General features: G+C 44.4%; 1 protein-coding gene across 12 annotated transcripts in view; it reads left to right on the top strand.

Moving 5' to 3' along the window:
* Positions 1-14,368, top strand: part of STK39 (serine/threonine kinase 39) — a 319,210-nt gene that overhangs the window by 49,745 nt on the left and 255,097 nt on the right. The gene's annotated exons all lie outside the window — the stretch shown is intronic.

Here is a 14,368-nt window from a genome sequence, read left to right on the forward strand (position 1 = left end):
CCCTGTAGGGTTGCCTGTACTTCCTCTTGGATGGTGTAGTTTGGGGGAGAACCTCAGGTTGCCAGGGAGACCAGATAAGCAGGAGTTTGATCATGAGTGAAGTCAGATCAGATGGAGACATAGGGAGGGGTGGGCGGCATTAGCGGGATGGACTTTTTTCCTTCTGTCCTTGAGCTAGGAGAAGTTTTTTAGTTCCTTGCTGCTTCATGGATCTGGTAGCCAAGGATATTTAATTATCAGAGAAGTGGATCTGGAACAATGAATCATTTCCCTGCATAATTTTCTGTACACCCAGTCATTGTGGTGTAAGAGTTGGTTGTCAGTGCTGGCTACCAGGAGTAGGGTTTAATGGGGTGGAGTTGCGAAGAAGCTGGCGGAAGCTGAGGCTCTGGGGGAGCAGAGGTGATCTCAGGGAGGGCGTTTTTCTGAAGCTTGTAGTAGGTCTAGTTCTAGTTTCCATCCGGGTGTCTGGGATAATCATAGTGTTGATAATATTCACAGTCAGAACATAATTAAACACTTAAGTACCAGGCATGTTCCTTTATATTATTACATTTGCCTGTATCATCTCATTTAATATTTACAGCTATCCTGTGAGGTGGAGGTGGATACTGTTGCCATTCCCTTTGTGTAATTGAGGAAACTGAGGCACAAATGCCTGAGCAACTTGCCCAAGGTCTCATGGCTGCTGGGGCTGTCTGGCCCCAGGTTCCCACTTGTCATTACTACACGACCAGGAGGAAGTCGAGTGGGCTAGGCCTGGAAGTACAGAGTGAACATTTGGGGAGTGTTAGATGCTAAAAAGGGCTATGATAGAAATTGTGTTCGAAAATGGAGTGAAATGAGAATTAAATTAAAAAAAAAAGAGAAAGCCTGGCCTTTGTTAGGGGGAGCTTGGAATAGGCCCCATCCTCCTATTGGAGCCGATGCACATCAAACTCCTTTGGCTCCTTATTAAGTGATTGTCTCTAAGCGCTAGACAGACCTTTCTAGACTCGGCTTGTATATTGGGCTAGACTCGGCTTGTATATTGGGCTGGTACTCGGCAAACCACGTTCCTCCTTTGCCTGCTGTTCCCTGTTAAGCTCTGCTAATAGGGGGGTGCTGAGGGATTCTGGGAGGCTGGAGGAGGGAGAAAGGACATGCTTCATCCTGCTTGCTTACGGTTCTTATCAGCTTCCTTCCAGAAAGGGTCTTTCACTCTCTAGCAGCAGTTGGTTCCGGTCTGCAGCTTCTTTCTGCATCCTGGAACCAGCCTCTTGACATCCCTCGGAGATGCCATCAGACGGCCTCCCAGCCCCATGTGGACCCTCACTGAGAGGCCCTCCTTGGAGCTCCCGAGGTGTCAGCCCCCGCTCCTCGGACATCTGGGTCCCAGCTCTGTGGGTCTCCTCCTCTAAGCTGTCAAATTCTCATAACCCCAAGCCCCCTCTTTGATTCCCCCGGCTCTAGGGGACATAGCTGCTTCCTGCAGCTACTCTGTGTCACTCGTCTTTTCATTTCTCTAACGCCTGTGGAACAGTTCTTTATACTAAATAATATCTGTTACAAGACTTCGTGTAACTGGTTTTCCTGACTGACCCCCGGCTGATAAATTTTCACAAGACCTGGTGCCCTGGCTGGGGAGGGGCCAGAGAAGCCGACACTCAGGATCTGTGGTTCTCAAATTTAAGGACATAGGGAAATCGCTGGAGAAGCGTGTTAAAGATGCAGATTCCAGGCCTCTATTTGCAACAATTCTGATTCAGTAGGTTGGATATGGGCTCGAGAATCTGCTTTTTAAACAGTTACACACTATACAGAAAATAGATAAACAACAAGGACCTACCATATAGCACAGGGAACTGTATTCAGTATCTTTTAATAACCTGTAATGGAAAAGAATCTGAAAAAGATTACATCTATATAACTGAATCACTTGGCTGTACACCTGAAACGTAATCAACTGTACTTCAATAAAAAAAATAAAATAAAATCAGTTCATCATACACAAAACAAGGAATCTGCTTTTTAAGCAGACATCTTAGGTGTTTCTGAGATGAGTTCAGCTATTAATTACTCTTGTCTCGCAGGCTTTGAGAAAAATCTGCCCAAACCCAGGGCTTCTCATGGGGACTGTTTCTTAGATCTGAGGTGGTTGTCTTGGGGCTTAGAAACAGACTTGACTTATTTTTCTTAAACAGGCTTGGGGCTACGGATGTGCTAAGCTTAGACCAGGGGCCCCCAAAGTTGTACACTGGTCCCTGGAGGCTGAACACCCAACCCTTGCTCAGCGCAGCAAGCTCTGATGCAGTCAGCTGGGAGAAAGGAGTTTTCTGCCCAGTCGTGTGTTGTCCACTTGGCAGGCCTTGCCGTCCAGCGAGGGGGATGCCTTCTTCTTATTCCTACAAAGACAACGTGCATGTGGCTGAGATGGGTAAGTGGGACCGACCTCGATGTGTAGATACTGGCTTTTCCTTTTGCATTTAGAGCCCTTCCCACTTCCCGGTGGCTTAAGGTTGGAGCAGGAAGGAGCTGGAGACCATCCCCATACCATGTTAAAATACCGTATGAGAACCAGGGCACTCAGCGTCTTTTGGCCTTTGCCAGTGGGTGTATCTGTTTATCTGTGTGAATAGCAATGGACATTCCTTTGTGGAATGTTGGCTTCTATTTGGTTGATTTAATCAGTAAAATGAGTGGGTTTTGCTGGGAGGAGTTGCTACCCCCTCAGAGCAGAACAGGAAGTTTTTCAGTCTTGCCAGATCATGGGGTTTTGAGTTTACAGGGGGTGAGGACTTCAAAGTGACCTTTACTGAGTATAAAAATCCAGTTTGCTCTGTAGGGATGTGTCCCTCCTGCAGTCCAGGGCCTGATGCAGTGTTTCCTAAGATGGATTTGGAGGATTGTCATCGGCTCCTGTCTGTCACATCTCCACATTACCAGGTGTTTTATGTCACCTCTTTGTCATCAAGTGGAATCATCGAAGACCCTACTTTATTTTAGCCTGCCTCATTTTGCATGACTCCTGCATGCTGAGCAGTGGCCAGGGGATTCACTTTTTCAAAACTGAGGGTCCCAACCCATTCTGGTGGAACATTGCTCTTCAGTCTGAGCTTTCCCGTGACACTTGACGACACCAGAATTGAAAGGGATGTTCTACAAACCATAAGTGCCTTCAGGCAGATGGCCTTGCAAGGCTTGTTCCTCGATGTTAACTGCCATGTCTACCAACAGCTACCTACTTACAAACACACACAATGAGCATACTGAGTAAAAGTGCTCTGCCTCCTTGCCTCCAGTTTATATAGCCTATTGGGCTGAGACTCCTCTGTATTGACCCAGCTTTGAGCACAGCTACACCTCCCTTGTTTACCTTGTCAACCCAGGGAGAGGTTGATGGGAGTTTCATCCACTTAGCAAACAGTTATTGAGGACCTCCTGCGTTCCAGGCAGGGGCCTCAGTGGAAGGGTTGGTTCTAGAGTCATAAGGCTGTGGAGACCAACTCGATGAGCATGTTAAGTGCTGGCATGAGACTGGACTGAGTCCTTAGGGGCAGAGAGGAAGTGACTAACTCTGCCTGGGGCTGTTAAAGAAGGCAGCATCTCAAGTGATTCATAGCTAATCCCTGGGACTGTGTTGTCAAAGCCCCCCACCCCACCCAAATAGGATATCTTTTTCTTAAACAATAAATACACATTCACGGACAGAGAGATCATATGTTTCACTCCAACTTTTCTGTTGGTCAGCATTAGAATTAGTGTCAGTGTTAGAACTCGAATCTTAGAATAACTGTTGTTTCAGCTTTAAGGGATCTAACCTTGAAGTGAGTGCTCTTCAGACTACAGCTGTCCCCCTTATCCATGGGGGACGTGTTTTAAGACCCCCAGTAGATGCCTGAAAGAGCAGATAGTACTGAACCCTACATATACTATGTTTTTTTTTTCCTGTACATACCTACCTATGATCAGGCTTTACCTGATCGCAAGCACTGCGATACCTTGACAGTTGATCTGATAACCTTAGATGGCTACTAAGTGACTTACAAGTGGGATACGCTGGACAAAGGGACGATTCACGTCCAGGATGGGATGGAGTGGGATTTCATCACACTACTCAGAATGGCACAAAATTTAAACCTTGCAAATTGTTTATTTCTGGAATTTTCCATGTAATGTTTTTCGATCACGGTTGACCTTGGGTAACTAAAATCACGGAAAGCGAAACCACAAAAAAGGGGACGACTGTAATTGTGAAATGTTTTTTAAACTGGCAAGTAATCGTATTTACAGAGTGACTCTTTTATCTACTGTGTATTATTAAGGAAACCAAAAATGTCTAGGAGTAAATCACAGTATCAATCACATTGAGTTAGACGGAAGTTAGAGTCTGATCCTTAACAGCTTCTTATCCCATACATACCACTCCTCTTTAACCAGGTACCTAGACTTTACCTGTATCCCTTAATAATAATTTTCTTTGTGTTAGATAATCCCAGTCCACTTTCTGAGTTTAGTAAGGGCAGTATAGAGCTGTGTTTAAAATTTTTAAAACATATTTAATTGTTGCTTTAGGTGTAGCTTGAGGTCCAAGGTGAGCATATGACATTCATTCCAGTTTGATTCCACACACCAGTTTCCCTGTATCTCCCTTACGATCAGAGCCCCGGGTGACTTTTTGTTTTTCCGTGGTATTATCAGATGGCTCTTGCTGAGTTACACACAAGCCTTGCTTTTCTTTCGTGAGGTCTGTGACCTCTAAAGGTTTTAACAAGCCAGGCTTTCCCAGGGAAGGTAGTTTATCCAGGTCAGTGGTGAAATACAAGTTCATTCACTGAGTGACCATTTCTGTAGTTCACCCTGGTCTTTATGATTTTTTATAGTAAGCTCTAAATCTGCTCCAACAACCCCAGAAGGAGGCTCTGCTCGCTGGTTCTTTTGACCGAGGCAGAAGGACATAACTCAACCAGCTTGGCTGTTACACAAGCCAGGTTGCTTACGAGGGTCACCTGTTCGTAGCTGCCGTGAGAAATGTGGCCTTGCTGTGCCCGGCCTGGTGTATCCTGACAGGCCAGCAGTAGCATCTGTTTTGTAAAAGAATCTGTCCAGAAAATTGCACATAACACCTGTCTCACTGTTTCTGTTCTTTGTGTTTGACTTGAGAGTTTACTGTGCCCGTGTTCCTTCCACATAGAATGCACCAAACGACCGAATAGCTCTGATGGCTTTCTCTTTGTATGAAGTAGCAGGATGCGGTGGATGGCCATGTGGTGACCTGCTGTAAATGAGTGTGGGCCCATGTCCTGAGTATATTGGCATATTATGTTGAAGCATAGGAAATGTGACCATTTTTGATCTAGAAGAATGACAGCTTCGTATGTGTAATCGAATAGATAATTTTAAATTTGTACCTTCAGGTAAGGAAGGGTACACATTTGAAGCCAACTAGCAGTCACCCAGGGAGGCAAATACGGCCTGTGGCGAGCTTCTTTTTCTTTTTTAAATATATTTTTAAAATTTCTTTGTTTTATTTATTTATTTTTGGCTGCATTGGATCTTCGTTGCGGTACACGGGCTTCTCATTGCAGTGGCTTCTCTTGTTGCAGAGCACGGGCTGTAGGCACACGGGCTTCAGTAGTTGTGGCTCACGGGCTCCAGAGCTCAGGCTTAGTAGTTGTGGCACACGGGCTTAGTTGCTCCACGGCATGTGGGATCTTCCCGGACCAGGGCTCGAACCCGTGTCCCCTGCATTGGCAGGCAGATTCTTAACCACTGCGCCACCAGGGAAGCTCATATGGCAAGCTTTTATGTGACTTACCATATTTTTATGTTTTTAAACATAAATTGCTAACCTTAATTTAGGAGCTGTCACACAAAATTCTGGATTTTCAGCTTTTCTGCGAGAATCAGAATCTTGCCCCGGTAGGTCAGTGATGTCACATGGCGCCAGTGGACTGAGGCAGAGTGGCAGCTGTGTCCCCGTGGAGCTCACGTGTGTGTCCATTCACGCCCTGGCCAGCTTGTGGTCCTCATGGGACCTGATTGGCCTCATGAGCTATGAGGTTGGACACATGACATAAATAGGGCACCTCGAGCAAGTTGGGTAAAGAGAGAATTGGAAGAAATCAGCTGGACCAAAGTCATCTGTTTTGTTTACTGCATACCAGCAGCCAGCACCTCTAAAAAGAAAGCCTGATACAGCTCTGGACTCTATTCACTAAAAAAGGACAGCTATGCATAATTAAGGAGCTTTCTCAGGTGCTAAGAGATGCACAAATTCTTGTTAAAGTTTCGGCTTGGTGCTCTTCATTTAAGTAACGTATGATGACAGAATTTGCTTCCCCTGGCCACCATTCCTGTCACAGGCTAATGTAATACCTTTCCTGTTTACCTTTTTGCTTTTTAAATCCTGACATTTATGGGAAGGGGTTACTGAACAATCGACCAATTGTCCTAACTTTAACATGAAAGTTCTTGTCGACTAATACATATTTTAAGAGTTCCAGATATTTATTGTTACACTGGTTGTAATGTGGGGGGAACTGGACATAAAAACAGTACTCATCAATAAAAGAAGGGCTGAATAAATTGTGGTACATCAACACCATGAAATACTATGTGGTGTTAACATGACAAATTGACAGGACACCAGCTGACCTGGAGGGATTTCCCTGAGGAGTAATTCTAGCTGAGATTTAATTAGTACTTCCTGTGTGCTAGGCACGGTTCCAAGGGCTTTCCATGTATTAACTCATTTGATCTTCACAGCTGCCCTGTGAACTCGGTGCTATTGACATCTTACAAGGGAAGAAACTGAGGCATGGAGATGTTAAGAAGGTTGTCCAAGGACAAGCAGTTAGTATGTAGCAGGGCTAGGATATGAACTCATGCAATCTGGATGAACAAAGACTTCTTAAAATCATTTTGTTTGGCTAGATATCAAAGTACATTTTCAGCGAGAAATGTAGCTATAGGATATTATTAATTCATAGCTGTTCCTGAATTCTCTGGGTTATTCTCTTATATCTTAGACTCTTAAACTCATCATGCTGTATCAGACCTTAGAAATCATTTAGTCTTCTGGTTTTCCAGTTTAGCCCACCTGTTCCCCCCCTTTTAAACCAACTGAATCTTCCTGGTGAGCAAAATGAAACTTAGTCCTGACCTGGAGCTACTTTGCCCTCACTCTTTTCCCGAGTACAAACTACAGATATAGTCCATCTCCTTCATGTTACAGATGGAGAAATGAGTCCCAGAGATAGAGCCTAACATTTATTGAGTCGATGTTTTCCAGGGATGTGAAACTCATTGTTATTAAGCCTTGCAGGTAGATTTTATTATGCCCATTAAGGAAACGGAGGTATAGGTAGAAATAGGGCCAGTGTCACAGAGGGAATCAGTATCAGGGTTGGATAGAATCCCTGTCTAACCTTCTTCTCAAGGGTCTTACTAATCTACGACTTGAGAATTACAGAGGCCTTTCAGAGGCCCTTCAGTTGTATCTTGTCTCTTATTGCTGTTGGAATTAATTAGGAGGTTTTTGAGAACTTCTAACTTATATGGCATAATTTAGCATAGGCGATCGTGGGAGAGGGACTTCAGAACAGACAAGGAAAGCTTTTTGTATTAGTCAGCTTGGGCTGCCATAATAAAATACCTTAAGAATGGGTGCCTTCAACAACAGAAATTTATTTCTCCCTGTTTTGGAGGCTGGGAAGTCCATGTCAGGGTGCTGGGTGATCTGGCTTCTGATGAGAGCTGGCCTCCCTTCCCTTCCTGTCCTCAGCCACATGGTGAGGGGCTAGACTTGATGGTCTTTAAGGCTCCCTGCACCTCTAAAGTTGTTCTTGATCTCTCTTAACAGTTGAAGGAAATCTTTGGATTCAAAATAGACTGTTCCAAATTGTCCAATGGGTGGTTAAATCCATTCATGCTGTGACAGTCACCTCAGGTCCTAAAGCTTTCATATTTATTCTTTCTAGAGATGAGAAGCTGCCAGTTGTTCTTTAGTCAGCTGTAGTTATAAAGCAGTAACAATCCTCTAGGTGTATGGCTCTAATAAAAGACTTTCCCCAACACTCCCTCCCCCTTTTAAATTAAAAAAATTAAAAAAATATATTATTATTTTTTAAATTAAAAAAAGTTTTTCTACAATTTTTAAAGATTACTTTCTACTTACAGCTGCTACAAATTACTGGCTATATTCCCCATGTTGTACAGTACATCCTTGAGCCTATCTTTTTTTTTTTTTTTTTTTGCGGTACGCAGGCCTCTCACTGTTGTGGCCTCTCCCGCTGCGGAGCACAGGTTCCGGATGCGCAGGCTCAGCAGCCATGGCTCATGGGCCCAGCCGCTCCGCGGCACGTGGGATCTTCCCGGACCGGGGCACGAACCCGTGTCCCCTGCATCGGCAGGCGGACTCTAAACCACTGCGCCACCAGGGAAGCCCTTGAGCCTATCTTGTACCTGATAGATTGTATCTCCCACTCCTCCACCCCTTTATTGTCCCTCCTCCTCTCCCCACTGGTAACCACTAGCTTGTTCTCTCTAACTGTGAGTCTGCTTCTTTTGTGATACATTTACTCGCTGTTTTATTTTTGAGATTCCACATGTAAGTGATATCATACAGTATTCGTCTTTCTCTGATTTATTTCACCTAGCATAAGGTTCTCCAAGTCCATCCACATTGCTAGCTGCAAATGGCAAAACTTCATTCTTATTTATGACTAATATTCCTGTGTGTGTGTGTGTATGTATGTATGCATGTATCATATCCTCTTTATCCATTCATCTGTTGATGGACACTTAGGTTGCTTCCGTATCTCGGCAGTTGCAAATAATGCTGCTATGAACATTGGGGTGCCTGCATCTTTTCATATTAGTGTGTTTGTTGTTTTTGGATGTATAACCAGGAGTGGAATTACTGGGTCATATGGTAGTTCTATTTTTAGTTTTTTGACAAACCTCCATATTATTTTCCACAGTGGCTACACCAATTTATATTCCCACCAACAGTGTAAGTGGGTTCTCTTTTCTCCACATCCTCGCCAGCATATGTTATTTGTGCTCTTTTTGATGATAACCATTCTGACAGGTATGAGGTGTTATCTCATTGTGGTTTTGATTTGCATTTCCTTGATGATTGGCGATGTTGTGCATCTTTTCATGTGCCTGTTGACCACCTGCATGTCCTCTTTGGAAAAATGACTATTCAGTTCTTCTGCACATTTTTAAATCAGTTTGTTTTTTCAAGTTGAGTTGTATGAGCTCTTTACATGTTTTAGATATTAATCTCTTATTAGACATATCATTTGCAGATAGTTTCTCCCATTCAGTAGGTTGTCTTTTCATTTTACTTTTTTTAACATTTTTGTTGGAGTATAATTGCTTTACAATGGTGGGTTAGTTTCTGCTGTATAACAAAGTGAATCAGCTATACATATACATATATCCCCATATCTCCTCCCTCTTGCGTCTCCCTCCCACCCTCCCTATCCCACCCCTCTAGGTGGATACAAAACACCTAGCTGATCTCCCTGTGCTATGTAGCTGCTTCCCACTAGCTATCTATTTTACATTTGGTAGTGTATGTACGTTCATTGCCACTCTCTCACTTCGTCCCAGCTTACCCGTCCCCCTCCCCGTGTCCTCAGGTCCATTCTCTATGTCTGTGTCTTTATTCCTGTCCTGCCCCTAGGTTCTTCAGAACCTTTTTTAAAAAATTTTTTTTAGATTCCATATGTGTGTTAGCATACGGTATTTGTTTCTCTCTTTCTGACTTACTTCACTCTGTATGACAGTCTCTAGGTCCATCCACCTCACTACGAATAACTCAATTTTGTTTCTTTTCATGGCTGAGTAATATTCCATTGTATATATGTGCCACATCTTCTTTATCCATTCATCTGTCGATGGACACTTAGGTTGCTTCCATGTCCTGGCTATTGTAAATAGTGCTGCAGTGAACATTGTGGTACATGACTCTTTCTGAAATACGGTTTTCTCAGGGTATATGCCCAGTAGTGGGATTGCTGGGTCATATGGTAGTTCTATTTTTAGTTTCTTAAGGAGCCTCCATACTGTTCTCCATAGTGGCTGTATCAATTTACATTCCAACCAGCAGTGCAAGAGGGCTCCCTTTTCTCCACACCCTCTCCAGCATTTATTGTTTGTAGATTTTTTTTTTTTTTTTTTTTGCAGTACGCGGGCCTCTCACTGTTGTGGCCTCTCCCATTGCGGAGCACAGGCTCCGGACGCGCAGGCTCAGCGGCCATGGCTCACGGGCCCAGCCGCTCTGCGGCAGGTGGGATCTTCCCGGACCGGGGCACGAACCCTTGTCCCCTGCATCGGCAGGCGGACTCTCAACCACTGCGCCACCAGGGAAGCCCTGTAACATTCTTTATATTAAAGTCTGTTTTATCTGATATGAGTATTGCTACTCCAGTTTTCTTTTGATATCCATTTGCATGGAATATCTTTTTCCATACCCTTACTTTCAGTCTCTGTGTGTCCCTAGGTCTGAAGTGGGTCTCTTGTAGGCAGCATATATATGGGTCTTGTTTTTGTATGCATTCAGCCAATCTATGTCTTTTGGTTGGAGCATCTAGTCCATTTTCATTTAAGGTAGTTTTCCATATTTGTGTTCCTATTACCATTTTCTTAATTGTTTTGAGTTTGTTATTGTAAGTCTTTTGCTTCTCTTGTGTTTCCTGCCTAGAGAAGTTCCTTTAGCATTTGTTTTAAAGCTGGTTTGGTGGTGCTGAATTCTCTTAGCTTTTGCTTGTCTGTAAAGGTTTTAACTTCTCCGTTGAATCTGAATGAGATCCTTGCTGGGTGGAGTAACCTTGGTTGTAGGTTTTTCTCTTTCATCACTTTAAATGTATCCAGCCACTCCCTTCTGGCTTGCAGAGTGTCTGCTGAAAGATCAGCTGTTAACCTCATGGGAATTCCCTTGTATGTTATTTGTTGTTTTTTTCCTTACTGGTTTTAGTATTTTTCTTTGTATTTAATTTTTGATAATTTGATTAATATGTGGTTTGGCATGTTTTTCATTGGATTTATCCTGTATGGGACTCTCTGTGCTTCCTGGACTTGATTGACTATTTCCTTTCCCACATTAGGGAAGTTTTCAACTGTAATCTCTTCAAATATTTTCTCAGTCCCATTCTTTCTCTCTTCTTCTTCTGGGACCCCCCCCCCCCATAATTCGAATGTTGGTGGGTTTAATGTTGCCCCAGAGGTCTCTGAGACTGTCCTGCATTCCTTTCATTGCTTTTTCTTTATTCTGCTCTGCAGTAGTTATTTCCACTATTTTATCTTCCAGGTCACCTATCCGTTCTTTTGCCTCAGTTTTTCTGCTATTGATTCCTTCTAGAGAATTTTTAATTTCATTTATTGTGTTGTTCATCATTGGTTGTTTGCTCTTTAGTTTTCTAGGTTCTTGTTAAACGTTTCTTGTATTTTCTCCTTTCTGTTTCCAAGATTTTTTTTTTTTTTTTTGTGGTCCGCGGGCCTCTCACTGTTGTGGCCTGTCCCGTTGCGGAGCACAGGCTCCGGACGAGCAGGCTCAGTGGCCATGGCTGACGGGCCCTGCTGCTCCGCAGCATATGGGATCTTCCCGGACCGGGACACGAACCCGTGTCCCCTGCCTCGGCAGGCGGACTCTCAACCACTGCGCCACCAGGGAAGCCCTGTTTCCAAGATTTTGGATCATCTTTACTATCATTATTCTGAATTCTTTTTCAGGTAGACTGCCTATTTCCTCTTCATTTGTTAGGTCTGGTGGGTTTTTACCTTGCTGCTTCATCTGCTGTGTGTTTCTCTGTCTTCTCATTTTGATTATCTTACTGTGTTTGGGGTCTCCTTGTTGCAGGCTGCAGGTTCGTAGTTCCCGTTGTTTTTGGTGTCTTCCCCAAGTGGGCAAGGTTGGTTCAGTGGGTTGTGTAGGCTTCCTGGTGGAGGGGACTGGTGCCTGTGTTCTGGTGGATGAGGCTGGATCTTGTCCTTCCTGTGGGCAGGACCACATCTGGTGGTGTGTTTTGGGGTGTCTGTGAACTTATTATGATTTTAGGCAGCCTCTCTGCTAATGGGTGGGTTTGTGTTCCTGTCTTGCTAGTTGTTTCACATAGGGTGTCTAGCAGTGTAGCTTGCTGGCCGTTGAGTGGAGTTGGGTCTTAGTGTTGAGATTGAGATCTCTGGGAGAGCTTTTGCCGTTTGATATTACGTGGGTCCGGGAGGTCTCTGGTGGACCAGTGTCCTGAACTCGGCTCTCCTACCTCAAAGTCTCAGGCCTGACTGACACTCGGCTGGAGCACCAAGACTCTGTCAGCCATATGGCTCCAAACTCCGGAGCTCCACACTCAGAGGCCCTCTTTTGCACGTGCTGTCTCTCCCCTTCTGCCATTTAAAATTTTTTAATTAATTGATTGATTGATTTTTGGTTGTGCCAGGTCTTAGTTGCAGCATGTGAACTCTTAGTTGTGGCATGCATGTGCGATGCAGTTCTCTGACCAGGGATCGAAGCTGCGTCCCCTGCATTGGGAGGCGAGTTCTTAACCACTGAGCCACCAGGGAAGTCCCTGTCTTTTCATTTTGTCAGTGGTCTCCTTTGCTGTGCAAAAGCCAACTCAACATCCCTTCCCCTTTTTAGAATTCTTCTAGTGTCCGTATTCTTGCGTTTGTCTGTGGAAACCAGAAGGCTTTTATAGTCAAGGGCTTAACTGACTGGGCGTGGTAGTCCCGTATTATGTACACTTATTTTACCGTTTCTGGGAATTTGTTTTCTTCTTTCCTGTTTTGCAGTTTTCCCAATGTGAGAATGTTCTGGGATGTGGATGGAGGATGGAGGGGTGGGGTTGGGGGGCGATTTACAAGAGGTAGGGCTGAGCTTCCCATCAGCAGCTTGTTAAAGACTTTTGTTGATTTCTCTGCTGGGTACCAGGCCCAGCGCTAACTTGCTACTTATCACTTTCTCTGTGGCTCCCTTCAGTGATGGTCTCTTGTTCTGGAGACCTTGACTGGAAAATACACTCTGCTATCAGCAGGGCTCTTTGTAGTGTTTGGCCCTGGTATCTGGAGCATTCTGGATTGAGCCCAACATGCTGCGATCTGCAGGGCCGGTGAGGTTGATCCAGTGGGACTTGGAGTAACAGCTGATGGAGAAGCAGTGAGGTTAGGGACAGGCAGCCCCTTTTAAACGATCTGTGACAGTGGCGTTTGCTCCTTGCACCGAGCTCCAGAGAGAGTGAGGTTCTCTAGGTTGTTCTTCTTTTCTTCAACCATTTAGGGCAGAAAATGTTTTCCTAGGAAGGGCAAAAGAAGGAAGGAAAGGGAGAGGTGCGCTTCTGACTTGTGGGAGGTAGGAAAAAACCATGGACGTTAGAGTCCTGCAGACCTGACTCAGATCCCGGCTCAGGTACTTGTTAACTGTGTGGGCAAGTTTTCCGAGTCCCAGTGTTCTCACATATAAAATGAGGTTAATAACAAAAACTGCACAGGCTTGTAACAAGAATTATGCGAGGAAAATGCCGACTATATAGTGGGTGGTCAGTATCTGTGGAGTTTCTTCCCCAGTGAACACAGGTGGGACTTCCTGGAACGGAAGCCGTGAACTTGGAGACCTGTCTTTGGAGCATTAGGGTGACCTGCTCGGGTCATAGATCAGGGGGCCAGAGCTGATGATGTTGCCACAGGGCGGAACTTCAGTGCTTAAACATACCCATTCGGGCACTTCTTCGGGGTGGGAAAGCCTTCATTTGCACAAGAAGTGTCGTGCGTTTCTCTCACGTGTGTCAGGAAATCTAAAACTGGTCTCCCCTCCTTATTGACAAAAGATCCTCCCTCCTGCCCTTTGGACGAGATTCGGTGACTCATTTGGGAAAGAGTACCCAAAGAAAAACTTGAAGGAGAGAAGTGGACGGTCACATCTGCCCCCTTTTGCACAGTCCCGAGTACAGGCTGTTTCTCTCCTTGGCAGTCTTGCAGGGAGAGGATTTATGTGATGAGAATGAGATTTTTGGTATTCTTTGCAGAATTGAGATGCCTTAACCTGGAGGTCTTTTTGCCCCTACGGAATTCAAATCCGATTAGGAGCTCTTTGTTCTCTGCCACAAATCATTACACGTCTACAGTTTGCTCTTATAAAATATGGATGATGACATGACTCTGTCTCTTAGGAATTTGAGTGCATTAGCTAATGATCATGAAACCTTAGAAATGGGAAATGCATATGAATGCTGAGAGCTTTTGTAATTACACATTTGCATCATTTTGCTTGGTATCCTTGAAAAGTCCTGCTTTCAGCATGAGAATACTGAGGTTGATTCCTGTTCTTCTAATTGTAGAGCAGAATTGGAAGAAATAAGCTCACAGAGTGCTCAGAGTAGATAAG

The sequence above is a fragment of the Delphinapterus leucas genome, chromosome 8 (genome assembly GCF_059928025.1).
Source record: "Delphinapterus leucas isolate spDelLeu-1000000601 "Yukka" chromosome 8, BTC_Dleu_Yukka2, whole genome shotgun sequence".
In the NCBI taxonomy this organism is placed as follows: Eukaryota; Metazoa; Chordata; class Mammalia; order Artiodactyla; family Monodontidae; genus Delphinapterus; species Delphinapterus leucas.